Below are 27155 nucleotides of genomic sequence, written 5' to 3'. Positions count from 1 at the left end.
AAAAGTGGGGTGACAGATTCCCTTTAATGGTGTTGCAGCCTCTGTGGCCTTTCAGAGATGGTAAAGTGTATATACTGACAGACATGTGACACTTAGTGTCTCCCTGTGTGTAATCTAAGCATGTAACTTATGAAGGAAATTGCTTGCACCAGAAATCTTTTATCGGCTTCATAGCAAAAGGGTGAATACATATGCACATGCCAGTTTTTAGTTATTTGATTCCATAAATGTAATTTTTGCCTTTATTTTTCTCACTTCACCAACTTAGACTTTTTAGTGCTGATGCATCACACACAAATCAGATTACAAAAATATTTATCACATGTAACAAAATAGGTAAAAGCCAAGGGGGGGTGAATACTTTTTCAAGCCACTGTATGTGACTCCATAGTTAGACGGCAAGCAAATGCTGTAGTCTGATCCTACAGTGAAGTGTTATACTGCTCTCTGCCCCCTCTATGGGATGGTGAAGTGGAGCACTGTATAGGACCTGGGGTGGGGACTGCGAGGAGACTTTATTATAAAGATTACAAGTGATAACTCTCCATCCAACAGGTAAAATGTTACTTTTATTGATAATCCCAATATTAGCAAGTGTTTCCATGTTTTTACAAGTTACTGGGGCTGAGAGGGCACATGCCACTGCGACAGAAAAAACTTCCACTGTGCCTGAGTTTCCCTTTCATGGTAAGTGGGCACTCAAGTATTGATGAACAGCACTGACCCACAATCGAAATCCCATAAATCAGTGGTTATATTTTTGACAAATATCCGACTTTTTTTTTTTTTAATATAATCCCGTCCTGATATTATTTTCCCTGTTGAACTTTAATGATGGGTTCTCCTAATGCACCTGATACAATCATACATAAGAAATAAGATAACTTCTAGACATATATAGTTTTATGGTGGTTATTGAGGTTCCGAGGTTTCTGGCAGCCTCGTCAGAGTCTGTTTTAGCCCATTGATAGGAGGAATTGTACAAAGTGGATTAACAGGTGACCAGCAGCTCGGACACAATTGAACAGCTTGTCATCTCATGGAGCAAGGCCCTCCCATCGAATGTTCAAAGAGAATGGTCAAATTTGAAGAGGACAGGTGGATGATGGGAAAGTAGAGGACTTGGAACTCACAGACCCTCTTAGGAATGACGGAAGCTGTTGAGAAGATAAGGAAAAACAAAAATGTTAAACAAGAACCTTAAAACGTGTTGCTGTTGTTACCAGAATCCGTACTATTTCCCTTACTTAATGCACAATTCCACCTGCTTTGGAGGTGGCAGAGGGCTCATTACCTCTTGGGCCCCTGATGATGTTCTCCACAGAAAACTTTACGTTTCTTTTCAGAATAATGGCATTTAACCCCTTTCCAACATATGATGTTCAGCTTCGTCATAGGTCGGGTCCTGACTTTGATGCAGACTCGTATTCAGCCATCATCTGCCTCTAATAGCTGCGAGTGGAGAGGAGGTGTTAACATGTTAAATGCTGCTGTCAATCTCTGACAGTGACATTTGACACGCGGCGGGAGCGCATCATTCCATGTGTCGTGATCGTGGGGCGCAGATGGGTTCAATGGAAGATTAGTTCAGCTCACCCTTCATGTGCCAGTGTATCTTCACAGCAGGGACCTTGTTTCTGTCAGACGGTAAGTAATGCAATTCTTGGGAAAAAAAGATCCAGCTCAGAAGGATAAAATCCAAAACTTTATTCCGATCCATAAGACAGACATGCTTAACACACCCGACCGGAATGCATTCCGGTTGGGTGCGTTAAGCATGTCTGTCTTATGGATCTGAATAAAGTTTTGGATTTTATCCTTCTGAGCTGGATCGTTTTTTTTCCCAAGAATGGCGCCAATGGGTTGTCATGTCAGCTGGGGCTTTGCTGAATACATCCGGACTTGTCGCAAAAATTCTCCGGAGAAAGCCGTCATTTTGCTGACATTCATAGGAGACTGTGGTTTTTGCTATACAGGGCAGGGCTGATGCACTGCTGTGTACAGTACAAGCAATCAGACGATCGCAGCTTCAAGTCTTCTAAGGGTGAGTGCACACAGTGCAGATTTTTCCACGAGGATTTGCAGCTAAATCCCCAGGTAAAATGACCTGTGGTTTACCTGCGAAATCCCCCTGCGTTTTGACACCTGGTCAATGGAACAGGTGTCAAACCGCAGCGGAATCCGCAGAAAGAATTGACATGCTGTGGATTTAAAACCGCAGCAAATCCGTGCGGAAAAAACTGCAGCATGTGCACTGCGGTTTTTAAAAGCCATTGGATAACATTGTACCGCAGAGGCAAATCCGCACTGTGCGCACATACCCTAAGAGGACTAACAAATACAGTAAAAAGTGAACAAAAAAGTTTTTAAAATTTATGAAAAAATACAAAACTCAAATCACACCCCCCTTTTGCCCCATTTAAAAACTCATATATTGGATTTTACACCTTTCGTAAAAGTCATGTATCAAAATATACATTAACATAATCTGAATGGTAAATGGCGTAACGAGAAAGAATTGAATTGCCAGAATTAGTTTTTCGGCTGCTGCATCAGCAGGAATTTTTTTTTTTTTTTAATAAAAGGCAATCAACACATTGTATCTACCCCAAAATGGTATTAGTAAAAATGTCCGCTCAGGGCGTATAAGCCTTAACCATATCCACACTATTAAAATCTGTACAGGTCTTGGAATATGGCAACACAAGCAAATATTTTTTTTTTTTCCCACAAACTTGCAAAAAAAAATGTTGCCACTTAAATAAAAACAAACTCTACATGTTTGGTAACTGCGTACTCTTACTGACCTGGAGAATCATATTGCCAGGTCAGTTTTACCATCAAGTGAACATGGTAAATTAAAAAAAAAATATTTGTGGAATTGCAGGTTTTTTTTATAGCAATTTCAGCGCAGTTGGAATCTTCTTCCCACTCGCCAGTGCATCACATGATAAAAATAAATGGTGTCATTCATAAGTAAAAGCAAAAAACAAGCCCTTATACAGTTATGTGGATGGAAAGATTAAAAAAGTTATAGCTCTTGGAATAAGGGGAGGCAAAACGTAAGATGGCCCAGTAATGAAGGGGTTGCCCGTCCCTTGCGGCTATATTTATGCCTTTTTCTCTGTTAGGGCTTGCTCGTTAACATGGCCAAGTGCTATGTAATGTTTTATCGGACAGCACTCAGTGTTATACTGAGGGCCAGTGCAGATCTGCGATTCCTTTTCTCATGCCCGATCTGACTGAGATTGAGCGAGTGTCCTTTGCATCATCGGCCCTGATTCTCTCGCAAGAGAACATATGCTCGTGTGACCCCGGCCTCACACTGCCATAAGCAGGTCAGCCATATTTGCTGGGCCACTACTGCAAAGGCCATTGTGGTGTGGGACCCTTGATCACATGTTACTTATTCAGCCTTTTGCTCTTTTTCCCAAACTCCCGTTTTCTTAGTAAGCTGTTGTTCTCTGCTACCACCTAAGAGGTGGCAATATTAGAGAGCACTGTGTTGTGACTAATTTTCCAAGTAAATAGTTTTCTGGCCCTTTGCTTGAAAAAATTGCTTGACGTCAAAAAGCATTTTAGACTTATTAATGAATAAACCTATCCTATTTGGTGAGAAAATATTGAGTCTCTAATTGACTGTGCTTTCTAATATAGTAAAAACTTTGACTCGGCTGAAAATAACGTAGGCCTGCTTGTCACCATAGGAGTGATGCACTATTAGAGAAGCATTCCAGTAAAAGGAGGTGCCAGTACTCCTGAAAACGCCTGGCACTGTTATTGGTGCTAGAAGGCTGCCATCTACCGTTCAAACTGGAGCATGTGCAACTAACTGGAAGAGGAAGAGTTGCAGGGAGGAGGAGTTTTGATGTGACACCTAGTCAGGTGGCATTCATGATGGAGTTCCGCAGGATAAAAGCCAGAGCCAGTTTTGGCGCCTGAAGGGAGGTCGGACCAGAGGTGTGCAGAAGAAGACACTGCAATCAAGGTGACAGGCCACAGTAAGGAGCATGAGCTCTGGCGCGGTCACAGACGGGACCTGCACGGCACCAGAACCAAAGTCCTTACTACGCCAGTCAAGACCTGAGGACCCGATCTACGTCGGTCAAGGCGCAAATCCCAGACCTGCGCCAGTCAAGGCCCAGAGCCCAGATGACTCCCATCTGGAGCCAGAGCCCAGCCCTCATCCCCTAGGTTCTGGGGGACACCCATCAATGGTCAAGAACTGAAGTTCCGTGAGGAGAATTTGCCTGAGAGAGGGCACCTGTAGTGGTGGACAGATAACACGAGTGAGCCGGGCCGTCATTTCCAATACTGACGTACGGTACAGGGATTGACCTGGACTGGGACAGTAGGTAGGTTGGGGGTAAATTGAAGTGAAGGAAGTCCATCGTGCTTTGATAGAGTTCGTGCGAAGGAACTGCAGCCTAGCGGGAAGAGCCGGAGACCCCTGCTAGAGCCATTACTGTAGGAGGAGATGGCGCAGTGGTTCTCATGTGAACGGGTTTGTCATCCATGTTATAGGGATATACATAATCATTATCCCTGAGAGACTTCCTTAACGTGTAAAGTGAACTCTGAGACTCGTCACACATACTGTATTGCAAGATTTAATTGTGAAAATGATTTCATTCTTTTTAACGGTTTTCATAAGTTACACAAACCCCCTCCATATCGGAGGAAATAAATTGTTCATTCACGTTGACTGTTCCTGCCTCGTGTTCAACTGCGTGTTGCATCTGACCACCTGCATTGCTCCCATCAAAATGCAATCATCATATTATATAGCACTGTGTACTTACAATTGCTCATATTGAATTTTTACCCAGCTAATTCCTCTTTTTCTCTGCTCTATGTAGAATCGGGAGGTCTCTTGTCCCTGCATTTATCATTCTCCTCTTCATCTCCTGACCCAGCGCTCCCTCCTCCCCTTGTCAGGAACTTTTGCAGCGACTGATGACTCATATAAAGAGACTTCCTGCTTCTATATAGCGCATAGAAGGATTCAGCTAGTCAGTTTTTAATCACGTGATATCATAGACCTAATGGAAAAGAGAAGAATTAACTGGTAAGAAAGGTAAAATGAGCAATTGTAAGTGCACAGTGCTGTATAATATGATGACTGCAACATACTAAGAGGGTACAAATTTTTGAAGGGAGGATGAGTGCTCCTGTGTATATTTGCACTAATGGTAAATTTGTTTTTTGTTTTTTTTATTAATGTCAATGTTGTAACATTCAGTCACCATCTGGTAGTAATATATGGTCTAGTCACGGTATGGCGTTACAGTATTTGTTCTTGGTATGTGGTATTATTCGTTCACTGTATGTGAACAGTGACTCTACCAGCAGAATAGTGAGTGCAGCTCTGTAGTATAATACAGGACATAACTCAGGATCAGTATAGGATAAGTAATGTATGTACAGTTGTGGCCAAAAGTATTGACACTCCTGCAATTCTGTCAGATAATACTCAGTTTCTTCCTGAAAATGATTGCAAACACAAATTCTTTGGTATTATTATCTTCATTTAATTTGTCTTAAATGAAAAAACACAAAAGAGAATGAAGCAAAAAGCACAACATTGATCATTTCACACAAAACTCCAAAAATGGGCCAGACAAAAGTATTGGCACCCTCAGCCTAATACTTGGTTGCACAACCCTTAGCCAAAATAACTGCGACCAACCGCTTCCGGTAACCATCAATGAGTTTCTTACAATGCTCTGCTGGAATTTTAGACCATTCTTCTTTGGCAAACTACTCCAGGTCCCTGATATTTGAAGGGTGCCTTCTCCAAACTGCCATTTTTAGATCTCTCCACAGGTGTTCTATGGGATTCAGGTCTGGACTCATTGCTGGCCACCTTAGAAGTCTCCAGTGCTTTCTCTCAAACCATTTTCTAGTGCTTTTTGAAGTGTGTTTTGGGTCATTGTCCTGCTGGAAGACCCATGACCTCTGAGGGAGACCCAGCTTTCTCACACTGGGCCCTACATTATGCTGCAAAATTTGTTGGTAGTCTTCAGACTTCATAATGCCATGCACACGGTCAAGCAGTCCAGTGCCAGAGGCAGCAAAGCAACCCCAAAACATCAGGGAACATCCGCCATGTTTGACTGTAGGGACCATGTTTTTTTCTTTGAATGCCTCTTTTTTTTTTTTTCTCCTGTAAACTCTATGTTGATGCCTTAGCCCAAAAAGCTCTACTTTTGTCTCATCTGACCAGAGAACATTCTTCCAAAACGTTTTAGGCTTTTTCAGGTACGTTTTGGCAAACTCCAGCCTGGCTTTTTTATGTCTCGGGGTAAGAAGTGGGGTCTTCCTGGGTCTCCTACCATACAGTCCCTTTTCATTCAGATGACGACGGATAGTACGGGTTGACACTGTTGTACCCTTGGACTGCAGGGCAGCTTGAACTTGTTTGGATGTTAGTCGAGGTTCTTTATCCAACATCCGCACAATCTTGCGTTGAAATCTCTTGTCACTTTTTCTTTTCCGTCCACATCTAGGGAGGTTAGCCACAGTGCCATGGGCTTTAAACTTCTTGATGACACTGCGCACGGTAGACACAGGAACATTCAGGTCTTTGGAGATGGACTTGTAGCCTTGAGATTGCTCATGCTTCCTCACAATTTGGTTTCTCAAGTCCTCAGACAGTTCTTTGGTCTTCTTTCTTTTCTCCATGCTCAATGTGGTACACACAAGGACACAGGACAGAGGTTGAGTCAACTTTAATCCATGTCAACTGGCTGCAAGTGTGATTTAGTTATTGCCAACACCTGTTAGGTGCCACAGGTAAGTTACAGGTGCTGTTAATTACACAAATTAGAGAAGCATCACATGATTTTTCGAACAGTGCCAATACTTTTGTCCACCCTCTTTTTTATGTTTGGTGTGGAATTATATCCAGTTTGGCTTTAGGACAATTCTTTTTGTGTTTTTGCATTTAAGACAAATTAAATGAAGATAATACCAAAGAATTTGTGTTTGCAATCATTTTCAGGAAGAAACTGAGTATTACCTGACAGAATTGCAGGGGTGTCAATACTTTTGGCCACAACTGTATACAGTGACTGCACCAGCCGAATAGTGAGTGCAGCTCTGGAGTATAAGACAGGATGTAACTCAGGATCAGTATAGGATAAGTAATGTAATTTATGTACACAATGAATCTATCAGCAGAATAGGGAGTGCAGCTCTGGAGTAGAATACAGGATGTAACTCAGGATCAGTAATGTAATGTATGTACAAAGTAACTGCACCAGCAGAATAGTGCGTGCAGCTCTGGAGTATAATACAGGATGTAACTCAGCATCAGTACAGGATCAGTAATGTAATGTATGTAAACAGTAACTGCACCAACAGAATAGTGAGTGCAGCTCTGTAGAATAAAGAGGGAGTCACACATAGCGACTCACCAGCAATCCCGACAACGATATCAACGTGTCAGGATCGCTGGTGAATCACTACATGATCGCTGGTGAGCTGTCAAACAGACAGCTTCACAAGCGATCAGCACAGCGACGCCGAGCGCGCGGCGTCACTGTGTTCGTTAGTTACCAGTGCGCTGATGCAGGAATATAATACAGGATGTAACTTAGGCTCTGTCCAGGATCAGTAATGTATGTACACAGTGACTGCACCAGCAGAATAGTGCGTGCAGCTCTGGAGTATAATACAGGATGTAACTCAGCATCAGTACAGGATCAGTAATGTAATGTATGTAAACAGTAACTGCACCAACAGAATAGTGAGTGCAGCTCTGTAGAATAAAGAGGGAGTCACACATAGCGACTCACCAGCAATCCCGACAACGATATCAACGTGTCAGGATCGCTGGTGAATCACTACATGATCGCTGGTGAGCTGTCAAACAGACAGCTTCACAAGCGATCAGCACAGCGACGCCGAGCGCGCGGCGTCACTGTGTTCGTTAGTTACCAGTGCGCTGATGCAGGGAGCTGGTAACTAACGTACACATCGGGTATCCAAGGGACATGCGTCCCTTGCATACCCGATGTGTACGTTAGTTACCAGCAGATCGCTGGTCTCCCGCCTGACACACGCAGCGATGCGTGCTGGCCAGCGGGAGACCAGCGACAAAAGAAATGTCCAGCGGTTTCCTACAGCGATCAGCGATACGGGCAGGGGGGCCGGTCGCTGATCGCTGTCACACACAGCGATCTCGCTGGTGAGATCGCTGTTGTGTCACAAAACTTGTGACTCAGCAGCGATCTCTGTGTGACGGGGCCCTAATACAGGATATAACTCTGGATCGCTACAGGGTAAATAATGTAATGTATGTACACAGTGACTGCACCAGCAGAATAGTGAGTGCAGCTCTGGAGTTTAATACAGGATGTAACTCCGCATCAGTACAGGATCAGTAATGTAATGTATGTAAACAGTAACTGCAAGAACAGAATAGTGAGTGCAGCTCTGGAATATAATACAGGATGTAACTCAGGCTCTGTCCAGGATCAGTAATGTATGTACACAGTGACTGCACCAGCAGAATAGTGAGTGCAGATCTGGAATATAATACAGGATGTAACTCATGCTCTGTCCAGGATAAGTAATGTTTGTACACAGTGATTGCACCAGCAGAATAGTGAGTGCAGATCTGGAGTATAATACAGGATGTAACTCAGCATCAGTACAGGATCAGTAATGTAATGTAATGTATGTAAACAGTAACTGCACCAACAGAATAGTGAGTGCAGCTCTGGAATATAATACAGGATGTAACTCAGGATTAGTAATGTGATGTATGTACACAGTGACTGCACCAGCAGAATAGTGAGTGCAGCTCTGGAATATAATACAGGATGTAACTCAGGATCAGTAATGTATGTGCACAGTGACTACACCAGGGGAATAGTGAGTGCAGCTCTGGAGTATAATACTGGATGTAACTAAGGATCAGTAATGTAATGTATGTACACAGTGACTACACCAGCAGAATAGTGAGTGCAGCTCTGGAGTATAATACAGGATAAGTAATGTAACGTATGTACATAGTGACTGCATCAGCAGAATAGTGAGTGCAGCTCTGGAGTATAATACAGGATAAGTAATGTAACGTATGTACACAGTGACTGCATCAGCAGAATAGTGAGTGCAGCTCTGGAGCATAATAGAGGATGTATAGTAGAGTGACTGCAGCAACAGAATAGCCATATGACAAGTTAAAGGGGTTGTTAGACCTTAACTACAAGTCTGCAATCACTTTATGACTACGCGCTGTGAGGATTCTTTGGTGGGCGGCCATGTGAAAACAAGTATGTGATTTACACTGAGTGAGGCCACACACGTCTACATATCTAGTGGGCATGTAACCCGATGTAATTAAATCGCATACTTTCTGTCATCATGTACCTCTACTCTCGGCAGCAGAGAATTCTATTGTGTGCGATTTGAGGATTCACAAATCTGCAGTCACAGAGTCTGCGTACTTGTAGCCTAACGCCGGACAACTCCTTTTAAGTGAACCAGCTGGCACATGCTGCCTAATCCAAGGGTATCATGTATCAGGCACTGTCTGTATGATGTCAGCCACGTATTGTGTGACTCTGAAATGCTGCGGCCATTTAGAGGAAAACTTACTTTAATAGTCTCTGGGGTCCGAGCTGCGCTTTAGGGTACCGTTACACATAGCGATGCACCAGCGATCCCGACAACGATATGGATCGCTGGAGCATCGCTAAGTGGTCGCTAGTGAGCTGCCACACAGGCAGATCTCACCAGCGGCATAGCAGGGGTCGGGGGTCGCTACTTACCTGTCAGACACGGCGATCCTGACGTCCTCCCGCCCGCGGCCACGCGTCGCTCGTCGTCACAGCAGGAAGCGCTGCAGGAAGCTGACGACGAGAAACGGCCCAGGACGTTCTCGCGCGACCAGCGATGAGCAGCGGGGGAGCCGGTCGGAGGTAAGTATCACATGTAGCGATATCGCTAGCAATATCGCTGCTACGTCACAAAATCGGTGACTTTACAGCGATATTGCTAGCGATATAGCAGTGTGTAACGGGGGCTTAAGAATAGTCAGACTGGCGGGAGTCCCCTGCGGTTTCTCCCTGCCAAGGAGACAGGTCTCCATCTACATGCGCGTATACCGTATATAGGTGGTTATTCACGCAGTGATCCAGGTCGCTCCCCCTTCCCGCCCCAGCTTTGCCCATTTAAACGGAGGTGAAAGAAACAGACGTGAAGACTAGAGTTGAGCGACTTTTGGTTTTTTAGGGTCGAGTTTCGTTTCGTGAAACCCGACTTTTCCAAAAGTCGGGTCGAGCAAGATCGGCCGATTATAGGGAAAAGTCGGGGTCGTCCCGAAACACAAAACCCAATGTAAGTCAATGGGGAATAAAAGTCGGCAGTGAGAGGAGGACAGGAAACACACCTACAGTGCCCATTTGAATGGCAAAAGCATCAATTCTTCTTACTTAAGCTTGTCAACCTTAATTAACTTCATAATACAAGTTACGCACTGAAAAATGGGGGTTATTTGGCTAAAGTTGTGGGGGGGTAGGGCTGGCTCCAGGTTTTCATGTGCCCTGGGCGAAAGAGCGCCCCTTTAACACATACCACAACTCATCATGCTCCGATACGGCAGAGAAATAGCGGTATAGTACAATGAAAAATACTTCACTTTCTACATCTCATGACGAGGCCCATCTATTTCTCCATACAGAATCATTGGTCCCATATAATGTTTGAAACAGTATATGATGAGCTCCACATAATGCTACAGTATATGTTGGTCCCCATGGATGAAGCTCCACTGTCTTATGGGCCCAAATAATGCTCCAAACATAATGGGCCCCATTTCTAATGCTCTAGTGTATAATGGGCCCTGTAAATGCTGCTCCAGTGTCTGATGTCCACCTTTGGAATGTTCCAGTGTATGGTGGGCCCCATCTATCATTCTCCAGAGTATAGTGCTCCCCAAAAATTGCTGTCCCAACATTGAAAACAATCAAATAAGTCTCCTCGCTAGGGAATCCCTGTACTAGTCTGGACTCCTCGTCGTCCCCATCTTCCATCTCACTGCACAGTATTTCAACCTTGCAAGTGCTGTGATCCTGAGCAAGCAGGGGGGCCCACTCGTTGGCGACGGCACTGGCACAGGGCCCCTGATAGTACGGTGGTGTGTCTGATGGCGGGTGGGCCGAACCTGCACTTGCATCTGCAGCTTCCTCTTTGTCACCGTGTAAGATGGAACTGTATATGGGAAGGGTAACCTGAGTTTCATCAGGGTCAGATTCAGGCCGTGTAGCGTGCGAGGGGAATGTAGTGGTCTGGGTCAATGTACCAGCAGATTCATCGAGCAGTGGCTGGGCATCAGTGCACTTGTGTCGCCCCCAGGAGTACGGTCGCCACAGTGACATTACCTTCCTCCTAGGGAGTGTGATGTCATGCTTGGGAGAAACGAAGGATCTCTCTAGCAGGTTAACTGATTGGGCGGCGTTATTCCCACGAGTCATGACCCTCCAAACAGCATTCATGAAGGCAAAGTGTTTGTTTTACGTGGGCAGTATGGTTGCAAAGCTGAACCTTAAAGGAATGTCCAGAAGGGCACCACCAGAAGTGGAGCCTACGGCGTAATTTGACTCTACACGGGCAACCTCAACAATGCCAGCTACAGAACAGATGCACACATTGCAAGCTTAATTCTGTTAACGAACGAGACTCCGTCATGCCATGCGGTCCGAGTCCGGCTTACTAGAGGGACACGTGAGGCACTGGCACATGAGATTGGCCAATAACTGGTGTGTCATGCCCTTACATGTCCGTGGCTGAGGTATGTGGCCGTGGCAAGGTATGTGGCTGAGTTTTGAAAGGGCTATGGCTGCCACAAAATTACGGCCGTTATCACTAACTACCTTGCCTGCCTCAAGATGTCACTGCCCAGCCATGACTCAGTTTGTCGCTTCAAGTACTCGGCCAGCACCTCGGCGGTGTGTCTGTCGCCCAAACACATCATCTGCAACACAGCCTGCTGACGCTTTCCACTAACTGCTCGATAGGGGGACACCTCGTGTGCAACAGTGGCAGCTGCAGATGGAGTGCTCGTACGACTGCGCTCTGTGGACGAGCTTTCGCTTCTGGAGGAGGAGGGTGGAACGCCTACAGCCTACTGTTTCCTATACCGTGGGCTAGGCAGCACTGTCCCACCACCGCTGTCCCCTGTGGACCCTGCATCCACCACATTAACCCAGTGCGCAGTGATGGACACGTAACGGCCCTGGCCATGCCGACTGGACCATGCATCAGTTGTGAGGTGCACCTTTCCACTCACTGACTGCTTGAGTGCATGGACAATGCGGTCTTTCACATGATGGTGGAGGGCTGGGATGGCTTTGCGAGAGAAGAAGTGGCGACTGGGTAGGTCATAGCGTGGTACTGCATAGGCCATGAGTTCGCGGAAAGCTGCGCTTTCCACCAACCGATAGGGCATCATCTCAAACGAGATTAGTTTGGCAATGTGGGCGTTCAAACCCAGTGTACGCGGATGAGAGACTGAGTATTTTCTTGACCTACTCATAGTGTCTGGGAGGGTGAGCTGGACTTGAGAGCTGCATATGGTGGAAGTAGCGGTGGACAGGGCGGACTGAGAGAGGGTTGATGATGGTGATGGAGTTGGTGTTCTTTCTGATGGCCTAGATTCAGTATTTCGTTGATGTAACAGTGGGATTCCCTGACTGCTGTGGCCTTGCAACGACACCTCAACATTTGCTGCTGTGCTAACCGGTGGGCTTACAGTGGGGGAAACAATGTAGCGTTGCTGACTACCTTCTTTGTGATCAGTTGCACATGTGGCACTTGAGGTTTGGTGTTGTGTCCACGCTTGCAAGTGCATGCTGGTTAAATGTCTAAGCATGCAACTGGTATTCAAATTTTTCAGATTTTTCCCTCGGCTAAAGGTCTTTGCGCACTTCTTACAGATAACCTTGGCCTGATCATGAGGATTTTGTTCAAAAAAGTGCCACACTGCACTCTTCCTACTTTGGCAGACATTTTACGGCCTAGCACGCTGTGATCTTTTGACCCTCTGGACAAGCTGTCCAGCAACTCTTTTGATTTTTGGAACCTGTCTTTGGAGTGCTCCGGGCCTGCCAGATAACAGCTGTTGCGATGTCGATGTCTGCTGTGGATGCTCCTCATCTGAGCTATTGGAAGCAGCACCCTCTTCCCCAATGGATGCCAATCTGGGTCAACAACTGGGTCATCCATCATCTCCTCTTCAATGTCATGTGCACCTTCCTCTGTGTCACCGTGTATGGTAGTATAGTGTGCGGGAAGGGGCACCTGAGTCTCATCAGGGTCAGAATCTGGCTCTGTACACTGCGAGGACAATGTAGTGCTCTGAGTGAATGTACCAGCAGAATCATCTATCAGCGGCTGTGCATCAGTGCACTCAATGTCAGATTCATCTTGGCCTGGGTAATTCACCATTTCACTTGATAATCCAGGCATGGTATGTGAAAACAGCTCCATGGAGTAATCAGTAGTATGGCCTGCGTCATCCTTCAATCTTGGTTGGGGTGAAGGACACAAGGAAAGGTGTGGTTCATGAACATGAGCCTCCAATGACGACTCAGTGCTTTTACTTTTTACAACTTCAGAAGAGGAGGCGATAGAGCTGGAGGCTGAGTCAGCAATGTAAGACAAAACTTTTTCCTGATGCTCTGGCGTTAAAAGCGGTTTGCCAACTCCTAGAAAACTAAGCCTTCGAAGCCTTATGGAGCCAGACGATGACGCAGGCTCAACACCTCCTGCATTCGGTCCTATTTTGCTTTTGCCACTACCATCAGATCCACCACCAACACCATCATTACCAGCTGCCAACCCTCGCCCAATTCCACGGCCTCTTCCACCAGCCTTCCTCATTTTTGGTAGAAATGTAGACAAAATCCAACAAACTATATAGTAATGTAAAACAAGGTACAAGGTGTTTATAGGACAGGGGAGATTTAGATTTTCTGCAGACACTTGTGGACACTGGACACTTGGATTGTGTGAGGCCCACTGAATATCAGAGCGCTATGTCACAGGCTCGATGCAGCAGGTGTGAAAAAAGTGACTACAGGATAAGGGAGATTTTGAATTTCTGCAGACACTGGACACTTGGATTGTGTGAGGCCCACTGAATATCAGAGCGCTATGTCACAGGCTCGATGCAGTAGGTGTGAAAAAAGTGACTACAGGATAACGGAGATTTTGAATTTCTGCAGACACTTGTGAACACTGGACACTTGGATTGTGTGAGGCCCACTGAATATCAGAGCGCTATGTCACAGGCTCGATGCAGCAGGTGTGAAAAAAGTGACTACAGGATAAGGGAGATTTTGAATTTCTGCAGACACTTGTGGACACTGGACACTTTTGGATTGTGTGAGGCCCACTGAATATCAGAGCACTATGTCACAGGCTCGATGCAGTAGGTGTGAAAAAAGTGACTACAGGATAAGGGAGATTTTGAATTTCTGTAGACACTTGTGGACACTGAACACTTTTGGATTGTGTGAGGCCCACTGAATATCAGAACGCTATGTCACAGGCTCGATGGCACAGGTGTGAAAAAAGTGACTACAGGATAAGGGAGATTTTGAATTTCTGCAGACACTTGTGGACACTGGACACTTGGATTGTGTGAGGCTCACTGAATATCAGAGCGCTATGTCACAGGCTCGATGCAGCAGGTGTGAAAAAAGTGACTACAGGATAAGGGAGATTTTGAATTTCTGCAGACACTTGTGGACACTGGACACTTTTGGATTGTGTGAGGCCCACTGAATATCAGAGCACTATGTCACAGGCTCGATGCAGCAGGTGTGAAAAAAGTGACCACAGGATAAGGGAGATTTTGAATTTCTGCAGACACTTGTGGACACTGGACACTTGGATTGTGTGAGGCCCACTGAATATCAGAGCGCTATGTCACAGGCTCGATGCAGCAGGTGTGAAAAAAGTGACTACAGGATAAGGGAGATTTTGAATTTCTGCAGACACTTGTGGACACTGGACACTTTTGGATTGTGTGAGGCCCACTGAATATCAGAGCGCTATGTCACAGGCTCGATGCAGCAGGTGTGAAAAAAGTGACCACAGGATAAGGGAGATTTTGAATTTCTGCAGACACTTGTGGACACTGGACACTTGGATTGTGTGAGGCCCACTGAATATCAGAGCGCTATGTCACAGGCTCGATGCAGCAGGAGTGAAAAAAGTGACTACAGGATAAGGGAGATTTTGAATTTCTGCAGACACTTGTGGACACTGGACACTTGGATTGTGTGAGGCCCACTGAATATCAGAGCGCTATGTCACAGGCTCGATGCAGCAGGAGTGAAAAAAGTGACTACAGGATAAGGGAGATTTTGAATTTCTGCAGACACTTGTGGACACTGGACACTTGGATTGTGTGAGGCCCACTGAATATCAGAGCGCTATGTCACAGGCTCGATGGCACAGGTGTGAAAAAAGTGACTACAGGATAAGGGAGATTTTGAATTTCTGCAGACACTTGTGGACACTGGACACTTGGATTGTGTGAGGCCCACTGAATATCAGAGCGCTATGTCACAGGCTCGATGCAGCAGGAGTGAAAAAAGTGACTACAGGATAAGGGAGATTTTGAATTTCTGCAGACACTTGTGGACACTGGACACTTGGATTGTGTGAGGCCCACTGAATATCAGAGCGCTATGTCACAGGCTCGATGGCACAGGTGTGAAAAAAGTGACTACAGGATAAGGGAGATTTTGAATTTCTGCAGACACTTGTGGACACTGGACACTTGGATTGTGTGAGGCCCACTGAATATCAGAGCGCTATGTCACAGGCTCGATGGCACAGGTGTGAAAAAAGTGACTACAGGATAAGGGAGATTTTGAATTTCTGCAGACACTTGTGGACACTGGACACTTTTGGATTGTGTGAGGCCCACTGAATATCAGAGCGCTATGTCACAGGCTCGATGGCACAGGTGTGAAAAAAGTGACTACAGGATAAGGGAGATTTTGAATTTCTGCAGACACTTGTGGACACTGGACACTTGGATTGTGTGAGGCCCACTGAATATCAGAGCGCTATGTCACAGGCTCGATGCAGCAGGAGTGAAAAAAGTGACTACAGGATAAGGGAGATTTTGAATTTCTGCAGACACTTGTGGACACTGGACACTTGGATTGTGTGAGGCCCACTGAATATCAGAGCGCTATGTCACAGGCTCGATGGCACAGGTGTGAAAAAAGTGACTACAGGATAAGGGAGATTTTGAATTTCTGCAGACACTTGTGGACACTGGACACTTGGATTGTGTGAGGCCCACTGAATATCAGAGCGCTATGTCACAGGCTCGATGGCACAGGTGTGAAAAAAGTGACTACAGGATAAGGGAGATTTTGAATTTCTGCAGACACTTGTGGACACTGGACACTTTTTGATTGTGTGAGGCCCACTGAATATCAGAGCGCTATGTCACAGGCTCGATGGCACAGGTGTGAAAAAAGTGACTACAGGATAAGGGAGATTTTGAATTTCTGCAGACACTTGTGGACACTGGACACTTGGATTGTGTGAGGCCCACTGAATATCAGAGCGCTATGTCACAGGCTCGATGGCACAGGTGTGAAAAAAGTGACTACAGGATAAGGGAGATTTTGAATTTCTGCAGACACTTGTGGACACTGGACACTTTTGGATTGTGTGAGGCCCACTGAATATCAGAGCGCTATGTCACAGGCTCGATGGCACAGGTGTGAAAAAAGTGACTACAGGATAAGGGAGATTTTGAATTTCTGCAGACACTTGTGGACACTGGACACTTTTGGATTGTGTGAGGCCCACTGAATATCAGAGCGCTATGTCACAGGCTCGATGGCACAGGTGTGAAAAAAGTGAATTGTAGAATTGGGCAGAATAGGAATCTCCCTAGAGTGTAGGTCTGTAAGAACGGAACAAGTCCTCAACTTATCCTTCCACAGTGACACACAGATAGCTTCACTGTGGCTGTGATAACAGCCGTTACACGGTACTGTGTGAGGAGCGTACACCACTGTATGGTGTGAATAAATGCACGCTCAGTACCTCAGCAGGACAAAAAAAAAAATTGGGATTGCTTTTAAAAAAGCAGTTTGCAGAGCAGTGGGGAAACAGCAATGCAGCTGTCAGGAAGCCTTAGAAGGCAGCCTAACAACCAACACCGCTGATCCACCACAATATAGCCTCCCCTTGCACTGCACACACAGTGACTGGTGTGTTGCACAGGCAAAATCGCTAGCAGCAGAAGCAGTTTTTTTTTCTTCTTCCCTGCCTAACGCTCGCTCTACAGAATCAGCAACCTCTCCCTATGCTAAGATCGGCAGAAGTAAGATGGCGGTCGGCGTGCACGCCCTTTTATAACCCCTGTGACGCCCACCAAAGCAAGCCAATCACGTGCATGCCCTTCTGAAAGATGGTGGTGACCCCTGCCTATGTCATCACGTTGCCCACAGTGCCCGTGGATCCTGATTGGCTGAAAAAGAGCGCTAAACAAACTTTTGAAACGCGACTTTGGCGCGTAAGTCGCCGACCTCGTGGCCGACCTCATCCTAGGGTCGGGTTTCGTTTCATGAAACCCGACTTTGCCAAAAGTCGGCTACTTTTGAAATTGTTTGACCCGTTTCGCTCAACTCTAGTGAAGACTCCAAAAGTCACACAATTTATGCACAGGTTTTGAGTTGTGCCTTAATTTTGGGATTTTTTTTTTTTTTTTTAAAGCTTTCACTTGTGGAAGCGTATGGGGCTTCAAGTCATCACAAAGCCCAAGATAATTCCTGTTCACTGCTAAAAGCACATCCAATGGGCTCGCGAGAGCCAGGACACCATGGAGCTACAGTGGATGTATAAGGGGAGTAACAAAGTCACATGAAGCTCCATTCGCTTTTATTATATTGTTTGTATATTGTGTATATATATAATGCACCTAATGCTGATATATATATATATATATATATATATATATATAACGTGCAGCTAGGGAAAGTGATGTTGTAGGCTCAGCCACTAGAGGGAGAGCATAGTAGGGTAAAAATAAGAACTTAGTATAACAACAAGTTAAATTAGGAGGGGACAACTGTGGGTAAGGCAGGAGTATTTCATGAATGTAGTTAGTAGGGCCAGGGAGCTCAGATAGTCCTGTAGGGCCTTAGAGCTCGGGGCAATGCAGTGGACCCTGTAATGTTTCACGATCGGAGCCCGGTTGTCCAGGGCTTGGGAACTGAAGGACACAGCAGCAGAGGAATGCAACACAGCACCAAGATGTGGCAGCTGGCTACTTGGGCAGATGCCCTTATGTTAAGGGGGGGACGGACAGGGGAACTCTTGAAGGTAGCTAAGCTGGACAGAAGGAACGTTGCAGTGCCAGATGAATCGGTACAAACTGGGAGCATTCTAGAAGGAGTGAGGGAAAGCACAGGAATAAACAAGGTTGTATACTGTGATGTTGCTCTAACTGAGCTGGACGTACTGTGAAAGGAATCAAGTAAAGTTGATGGTTACAAGTAGAAACTGGACAGTCTCTCTTTGTGTAAAACCAATATGAGTGAACCCACAGCAGATCAGACGGGACCCTGATGGTACCGAAGGCGATAAAGAAGGTAAGCTGCAAAGGAGACATTGTATGTATGTGGCGGGTGGCCAAGGTGCGCCTGAGCAGCTATCCTTATGGGCCACGACTACAGCCCTGCCACCCCTCACAGGTACAGAAAGTATTCAAACCCCTTTAAATTTTTTACTCTTTGTCTCATTGCAGCCATTTGGTAAATTCAAAAAAGTTCATTTTTTTCTCATTAATGTACACTCTGCACCCCATCTTGACTGGAAAAAACAGAAATGTAGAAATTTTTGCAAATTTATCAAAAAAGAAAAGCTGAAATATCACATTGTCATAAGTATTCAGACCTTTTGCTCAGTATTGAGTAGCACCCTTTTGAGCTAGTACAGCCATCAGTCTTGGGAATGATACAAGTTTTTCACAGCTGGATTTGGGGATCCTCTGCTATTCTTCCTTGCAGATCCTCTCCAGTTCCGTCAGGGTGGATGGCGAACATTGGTGGACAGCCATTTTCAGGTCTCTCCAGAGATGCTCAATTGGGTTTTGGTCAGGGCTCTGGTTGGGCCAGTGATGAATGGTCACGGAGTTGTTCTGAAGCCACTCCTTTGTTATTTTAGCTGTGTGCTTAGGGTCATTGTCTTGTTGGAAGGTGAACTTTTGGCCAAGTCTGAGGTCCAGAGCACTCTGGAAGAGGTTTTCATCCAGGATATCTCTGTACTTGGCCGCATTCATGTTTCCTTCAATTGCAACCAGTCGTCCTGTCCCTGCATCTGAAAAACACCCCGATAGCATGATGCTGCCACCACCGTGTTTCACTGTTGGGATTGTATTGGGCAGGTGATGAGCAGTGCCTGGTTTTCTCCACACATACCGCTTAGAATAATCACCAAAAAGTTCTATCTTCATCTCATCAGACCAGATAATCTTATTTCTCATAGTCTCGGAGACCTTCATGTGTTTTTTAGCAAACTCTATGCGGGCTTTCATATGTCTTGCACTGAGGAGAGACTTCCGTCAGGCTTCTCTGCCATAAAGGCCTGACTGGTGGAGGGCTGCAGTGATAGTTGACTGTGGAACTTTCTCCCTACTGCATCTCTGGAGCTCAGCCACAGTGATCTTGGGGTTCTTCTTTACCTCTCTCACCAAGGCTCTTCTCCCATGATTGCATAGTTTGGCTGGACGGCCAGGTCTAGGAAGACTTCTGGTGGTCCCAAACTTCTTCCATTTAAGGATTATGGAGGCCACTGTGCTCTTAGGAACCTTGAGTATTGCAGAAATTCTTTTGTAACCTTGGCCAGATGTGTGCCTTGCCACAATTCTGTCTCTGAGCTCCTTGGCCAGTTCCTTTGACCTCATGACTCTCATTTTGTCTGACATGCACTGTGAGGCCTGGGTCACACTTGCGAGTGTGATGCGAAAATCTCACGCATCAATACCTGGTATTGTCGCTGGCACTCGGACCGGAGTGTGTGGCTGCATGTATTTCTATAGAGCCGCACACTCCGATCCCAAGTGCTGATGGCAGTGTCAGATATTGATGAGCAAGTCTCTCACATCACACTCGCAAGTCTCTCACATCACACTCGCAAGTCTGACCCCGGCCTGAGCTGTGAGGTCTTATATACACAGGTGTGTGCCTTTCCAAATCAAGTCCTATCAGTTTAGTTAAACACAGCTGGACTCCAATGAAGGAGTAGAACCATCTCAAGGAGGATCACAAGGAAATAGACAGCATGTGACTTAAATATGAGTGTCTGAGCAAAAAGTCTGAATACTTATGACCATGCGATATTTCAGTTTTTCTTTTTTAATAAATTTGCAAAAATTTCTACATTTCTGTTTTTTTCAGTCAAGATGGGGTGCAGAGTGTACATTAATGAGAAAAAAAATGATCTTTTTTGAATCTACCAAATAGCTGCAATGAAACAGTGAAAAATGTAAAGCGGTCTGAATACTTTCCGTACCCACTGTATGGAAAAAGATGCCTGGTCTGATAAATAACTAAATCCAGTGCATGGAGAAGAGATGGCACCAGGAGGCTTTATGGGATTGAGCCAGCACAGGCAATATGATGCCTTGAGTTCTGGCTTTGGTGTAGATGTTACTTGGATACGCATCATCCACCTAAACCCTGGTATAGACCCCATGTAGCATTCCCTAATGGCAGTGGCTTCCACCTTACCATCCTCCATGTCACCATGTACATTGCTCTCACCTTGTCAGATGTTAGATTTGCAGTCCCAGAGATTTCATACATTCTTTATAGGCTTTGATTAGATCCTGGCACTTCTCTTCTCCTTTGTCCGCTGCGCTGCAGTAACAAGAGAGCAAGCAACACGTTACTGTCACACTTCTGCCTGCATATGGAATGTGGGTATATTCAGGCCTTACTTTAATTACTTTTATTGTCACTTTATTGTCATTCAACGTTATCAGAAACAGATATTCCTATCTGCCATTGCTGCACGCTCCTACCCTGGAGTCCTAGAGGACAATGCAGGGATTTGACTATTCTGCCAACATTTGAGAGTCAAGGACGGACTTATTGGTGCAACATGTGCCGCAAATGTCCGAGATTTGAAGAAGCTGCAAAATATGTTGCAAATGTTTTCCCCCATTCTTTAGTGACTTTATGTACGCCAAGTTTTTAGGCGTAAATGTTGCAAAACCTTGTCCAAAAAGTTGCAAAGAAGGCTAAAGGCAAACATAAAGACCATTTTTGACTTTGCACAAAATTCTTGAACTGCGTGCGCCATTTTGAAGAATTAGGTGCACAAAAATTAAGAAATATCATAAGACAAAAAAAGTGACTTAAAAAAACAAACCCTCACATAATGAGGTGGGGGTGAGCGGCATCTCCGTGTTTTATTTCCTTATTTCCATGTAAATTGTCTCTTCAGAGAGTAAGAAGACTAGAACTCTAGTGATTAACGAGAAGAGAGAGAGCAAAAAAAAAAAAGGAGAGGTAAGCCTTAGCCTCCTATATATTCAGACATAGCTTGGGGAAGGCATTTATGCAGGGGGCATTTATGCACATTTTATCGAAGTACATTTAATAAAAGTATGAGGCAGTTACAACATGGCCGTTAGACAGGGCAGGAGACAGGTAAGACATTTATATACATCTATTCCCTGTACATTTGGATTACAACAAATATATACCATATGAATTTGTGTAATTTATATCCTGGCCGCTGCATTCACACACATCCACCGCCCTGGCATTAACTCTCTACACTCCATCCATATTGGCCCCTCACTTCTTTCCTCTCCTATGTATAGCACTCACGCTCTTTTCACATTGCTAAACAGCACAGATCCATTCAGTCCCACCATTCAACATCAGAGACGCTCTCACAAATCACTTAACCATCTGCTCACTCTTTCTATCCTCCTTCTACTAGTCGCAGGAGACATTGCTCCCAACCCTGGTCCCCCATGTTATAGAAAGTAAAACCCCCCAACTGCTACACTCAGAAACCCCTCTAAGCTTATTAATATTCCCTGCATGCAATCTGTCTCTCTTAATTGTGCCCTTTGGAATTCTCGCTCAGTGTGTAACAAACTCTCCTTCATTCATGACTTTTTCCTTTCTAATTCTCTTAACCTTCTGGCTCTTACTGAAACCTGGATCCAGCAGTCAGACACTACCGCTGCTGCTGCTCTTTCATATGGTGGACTACACTTCCCTCATACCCCAAGATCAGACAATAGAGCAGGTCGAAGCGTTGGTCTGCTCCTATCACCAAAATGTACCTTTCAGGTTATCCCTTAACTACCCTCACTTGTCTTCCACTATTACTCCCCAGCAACATGCCCGCTGTCTTGGGGTCATACATGACTCCGAGCTTTCCTTTGCCCCCACATCCGATCACTGGCTCGCTCTTGTTATCTGCACCTCAAAAACATTTCTAGAATTCGACCTTTTCTTACTTTCGACTCCGCAAAAACTCTTACTGTTTCTCTTATTCATTCTCGTCTCGACTATTGTAACTCCCTTCTAATCGGTCTCCCTCTTACCAAACTCTCCCCCCTCCAATCTGTCTTGAATGCTGCAGCCATCCACTCCAGAATCCAGTACAAACTTATTACCCACACCCACAAAGCTCTCCATGGCTCAGCAACACCCTACATCTCCTCCCTTGTTTCAGTATACCACGTTACCCGCGCTCTCCGTTCTGCTGATGACCTGAGGTTAACATCCTCAATAATCAGAACCTCCCACTCCCGTCTCCAAGACTTTACACGTGCTGCGCCAATTCTTTGGAATGCACTTCCCAGGTCAATACGATTAGTCCCCAATCCCCACAATTTTAAGCGTGCCCTGAAAACGCATTTATTCAGACTGGTCTATCGCCTCAACACATTAACCTAATCTATCCCTGTGTGGCACAGCCAAAAGTTTTACCATAACCAGGTTCCCCGCATCATGTTCCCACATGCTTTATGCATCCAATAGCCCTCTGTGTCTGTACTGTTACACACTTAACATTATGGCTGGTCCATACAATCAGGGCAATTGTTACCACCCACCTTTCGTGTCTACCTCTTTCCTCATAGACTGTAAGCTTGTGAGCAGGGCCCTCATTCCTCTTGGTATCTGTTATGATCTATGTGATTATTGTTATGCTGTAATGTCTATTGTCTGTACAAGTCCCCTCTGAAATGTAAAGTGCTGCGGAATGTGTCGGCGCTATAGAAATAAAATGTATTATTATTATTAGTGCCACCTATTGGAAGTAGCAATCCTAAAAGACAATGTCGATTCTTTAAGGAGGCTTATTACATGACTTAGGCCTCTTTCACACATCAGGTTTTCGCCGTCAGGCGCGATCCGGCGCTTTTGACAGAAACCGGATCCGGCGAAATGCAATGCCGGATCCGGTTTCCCCCCCATTGACTTGCATTTGCGCCGGATGGCCATGCGTTTCATCCGGTTTTCGCCGGATCCGGCAATGTGTCGCGATCCGGCATCTGGAAAAAACGGCTACTGTAACGTTTTTTGTCTCCGGCGAAAAAGCCGGACACGCCGGATCCGGCGCGTCCGGCTTTTTCACACAATGAAAGCCTATGAGCGCCGCAATGCTCCGGATCCGGCGAAAGCATGCTCAGTAGCTCTGCCCACAAGACATATATAAAAGCAAGACAGTGGGACCCACAGCCACACCCAACATGCCACCCAAGAAAGCAACCAAGCGCAGCAGGAGAAGGCAGGAGACCACTGCAGCACCATCAGCACCACCACCACCCCAAATGGAGCAGCAAATGGAACATGCTGAGGAGGGGAGGCCAGCAGCAGATGAGAGACGGTAATTATCAAATCCCCCATTCCTCCAAACTAGGGCTATTGAATATCAAGATATTCATTGGCCCTTTGTTTCTCTTTATTCAACAGCCGCCCAATAGATGCAGCAGCAGCAGCAGCAGCAATGGCAGCAGCTGGAACACCACCCACAGGCATGGAGTGTGGCCACCAGGAAGACAGCACATCATCTTCTGGGAGCCCTCCCTCGCATCGTCAGCGTTTGACGGTAAGTTTTTATTTCCAAAATCCATCTTCTCTGTAATATATGTCTATTCATTGCCTTTTATTTCAAAACAGGATTCACAAGATGAAGAGGAGCTCCCAGAAGAAGAAGGAAGGGATGGACAGACACCTGGAGTGGGCTCACAATTGGTAAGTTTTTTGCATCAAACGCAGAAACACAACATCACACTACACACAACACATAGAAAACAATGTTCTGCAGACCACACACAGCAAACAAATGCCTACATCCAAAGACATAACATTTTTTGTTTTCTTCTCTAGTCTTCCCAATCTGGTGCTCGGCCAAGAGGTCCTCGCAGTGCCTCCCAGGGTCGCGGCGGTCACCAGCGTGTAAGTATAAATATTTTTGCTTTGTTTTTTTGCACTTTTTATTTCATTTTTTATGTGGAGGCTAATTATGTTATTTTTGTCTTTTTCTTTAACAGCCTTCACAGCGTGCTCCCGACTCTGACGGTGAGGATGGAGGACTCGATGTGGACCACCTCATCGATCTCGTCAGAGAAAGGGAGCCGCTCTGGAATATGGCTGACCGCCGCCACGCTGACCTTATCGTTACCCGACGACTCTGGGAGGAAATCTGTTCGCTCCTTGTGGGCCGCTGGGAGGACCTCGATGTTCGGGCCCAGATTACAGAGCGTAAGTATATACAGTACCGGTTGCTTGATGTAAACCAGTGTTTCCCGAACTCCAGTCCTCGTGGTCCCCACGGATCATGTGTTCAGGATTTCTATTTACTATGGAAATCCTGAAAACATGACCCCTGGGGACCATGAGGACTGGAGTTTGGGAAACACTGTTGTTGTATACTAACCACTCCTTTCTCGTTTCAGGGAACAGAATTGTGAATCGGTGGCGGTCTGTGAGGGATCGTTTCAAGAAGGAGTTCAATAAAGAGATGCGGGCCCCGAGTGGATCTGGAGGACGCAGGAGCAAGTACAAGTACGCAGAAGCCCTGTCGTTCCTCCGGGAAACAATGGTCACCAGAAGGTAAATATTACACACCACATGTGAAAAAAAATGTTAGATGTAAATTTTTTTCTTCCAGGGCCATACCATGTCAGTATTTTAATTGTTTTTTTTTCTCTTTATTCCACAGCACGGTGAGCAGCACTCGGGAGCCTGCACGATTGGACCCTTCTGAGGCGATCCCTGAGGAGACCGGCACCGAGGGACACTTCGACCGCCCCGGTACATCTGCACCTTCCCAGCCTTCCCACACATTCGACCCATCTGTCCCATCCACCAGCACAGGAGCATCGTGGCCGCCTACATTACATGAAGCTGCTGGTGAGGAGATCGCTTTCCCTTTACCCCACCCTTCTGCCCCTGCCACCTCTAGTACACCTGCGGGTACTGGGCGGCAGCGGCAGAGGGGTCAGGAAAAGACTTCTTGCATCTGAATGCATCTTTCCAGAACTGTCTAAAAGTCTTGTCAGAGCAAATCTCCGCAGGCTATCAGCAGATCAACTCCAGCATTCTGGAGGTGAAGACACTTCTGCAAACCATGCATTCAGAAGCAAGATCTTCGCCAAACCACACCTTTTTCAGGTCTGTTGTGGAGCGAATGGAAACGCTCTCTCCTGCCCAGCAGATGCATGTAATGCATTCATGCCACGCTGCTCTCCAGCAAGTTACCTCCCAACCTCCTCCTCCCACCACAGTAGTTCCTCCACCTGCACCCCCTCCAGCCACTTTCCATCCTCCCCCTCCTATTACATCTACACCCCCTCCAGCCACTTTCCATCCTCCCCCTCCTATTACATACCATCCACCTCCAGCCACTTTCCATCCTCCCCCTCCTATTACATACCATCCACCTCCCCAGCACCATCCACCTCCCCAGCACCATCCACCTCCCCAGCACCAGCAACCTCCCCAGCACCAGCAACCTCCCCAGCACCAGCAACCTCCCCAGCACCAGCAACCTCCCCAGTACCAGCAACCTCCCCAGTACCTGCAAACTCCCCAGTACCAGCAACCTCCCCAGTACCAGACATCTCCCCACTTCCAGCAACCTGCCCCGTACCAGACATCTCCCCACTTCCAGCAACCTGCCCCGTTCCAGACATCTCCCCACTTCCAGCAACCTGCCCCGTACCAAACTCCTTCCCCATACAACTTACCATCAACATCATCTGCTCCTACAGTCCCTGCCCAACCCTCCACTCCACCACCCACCACCTCTTCTGCTTCCCACATGTCCACCCATTCTGTAGTTTTTTCCACACCTTCACCTCTAACTGTTCCTTCCCCACCACGATCCCAGTCCTCTCTCCACACTCCCAGTGTCGAAGTGTCCCGCAGCCCCTACAGCAGTATTTCCACCACACACTACACAGATTTATAATGTGTGTATTTAAATAAAAATGACCAGTTTTATGGTTTCAGTTTTATAGTTTCAAAGTTTTATTAAACAAGTTTATTAAAATTTTAAAAAAGTTTACTAAAAAAAACATTTTTCAATAAAAGTTAAATTATTTTACACTGGTTGTCTGTCATTTCTTTCTGCGGCGAAAAAGGTTAAATACAGGGTATTTAAAAGGTGAAATGGTATTCAAAACTAGGTATATAACTGTGGGTAAATTTTAGCTTTTTGCCACAGTTGTGTTCCTGGTTGTGTTTGAAGCAAAGTATTTCACCTAAAAAGTTGTGTTTATTGTTGGTGATTTCCTAACAATGTACACAACTTTTGTTAAAAGGTGAAATACTTTGCATAAAACACAACCAGGTACACACCTGTGGCCTAAAGCTAAAAATAGAGACCATGACAAGATAGCCAACTTTGGTTGGCAAAGGTATATACTGTTGGTACAGAAGGTACACAAGTTTGGTTGGGCACAAATCTTTCACACTCTGTCATCCTGCCAGTGTACTCTGCCTTGAGGTGACATAAAGTATAATGCAAAATTGTCCCTCATTACTGAAACCGTCACAGAACTTCTAGTGGTAATGTCATGGTAATCTTGCAAGGTGGTTTCTTCAGAGGTGTCCTCAATGGAAATGGGT

The 27155-nt window shown here is 45.8% G+C and overlaps 1 long non-coding RNA gene across 1 annotated transcript in view; it reads right to left on the bottom strand.

Annotated features, from left to right (window-relative positions):
- Positions 1-549: 549 nt before the first annotated feature.
- Positions 550-27155, bottom strand: part of LOC141082572 (uncharacterized) — a 57886-nt gene continuing 31280 nt past the window's right edge. Inside the window, exons 2-3 of the long non-coding RNA XR_012230538.1 lie at positions 20814-20909; positions 550-1157 (exon numbers count right to left, since the gene is read on the bottom strand). This is a non-coding gene — a long non-coding RNA (uncharacterized lncRNA). The remainder of the gene's footprint in view (positions 1158-20813; positions 20910-27155) is intronic.

This window comes from Dendrobates tinctorius, unplaced genomic scaffold, assembly GCF_039654945.1.
Source record: "Dendrobates tinctorius isolate UK_male_01 unplaced genomic scaffold, ASM3965494v1 ptg000018l, whole genome shotgun sequence".
In the NCBI taxonomy this organism is placed as follows: Eukaryota; Metazoa; Chordata; class Amphibia; order Anura; family Dendrobatidae; genus Dendrobates; species Dendrobates tinctorius.
Note: the sequence above shows the minus strand (reverse complement) of the source record. Positions and strands in the feature narration are given on the sequence as shown.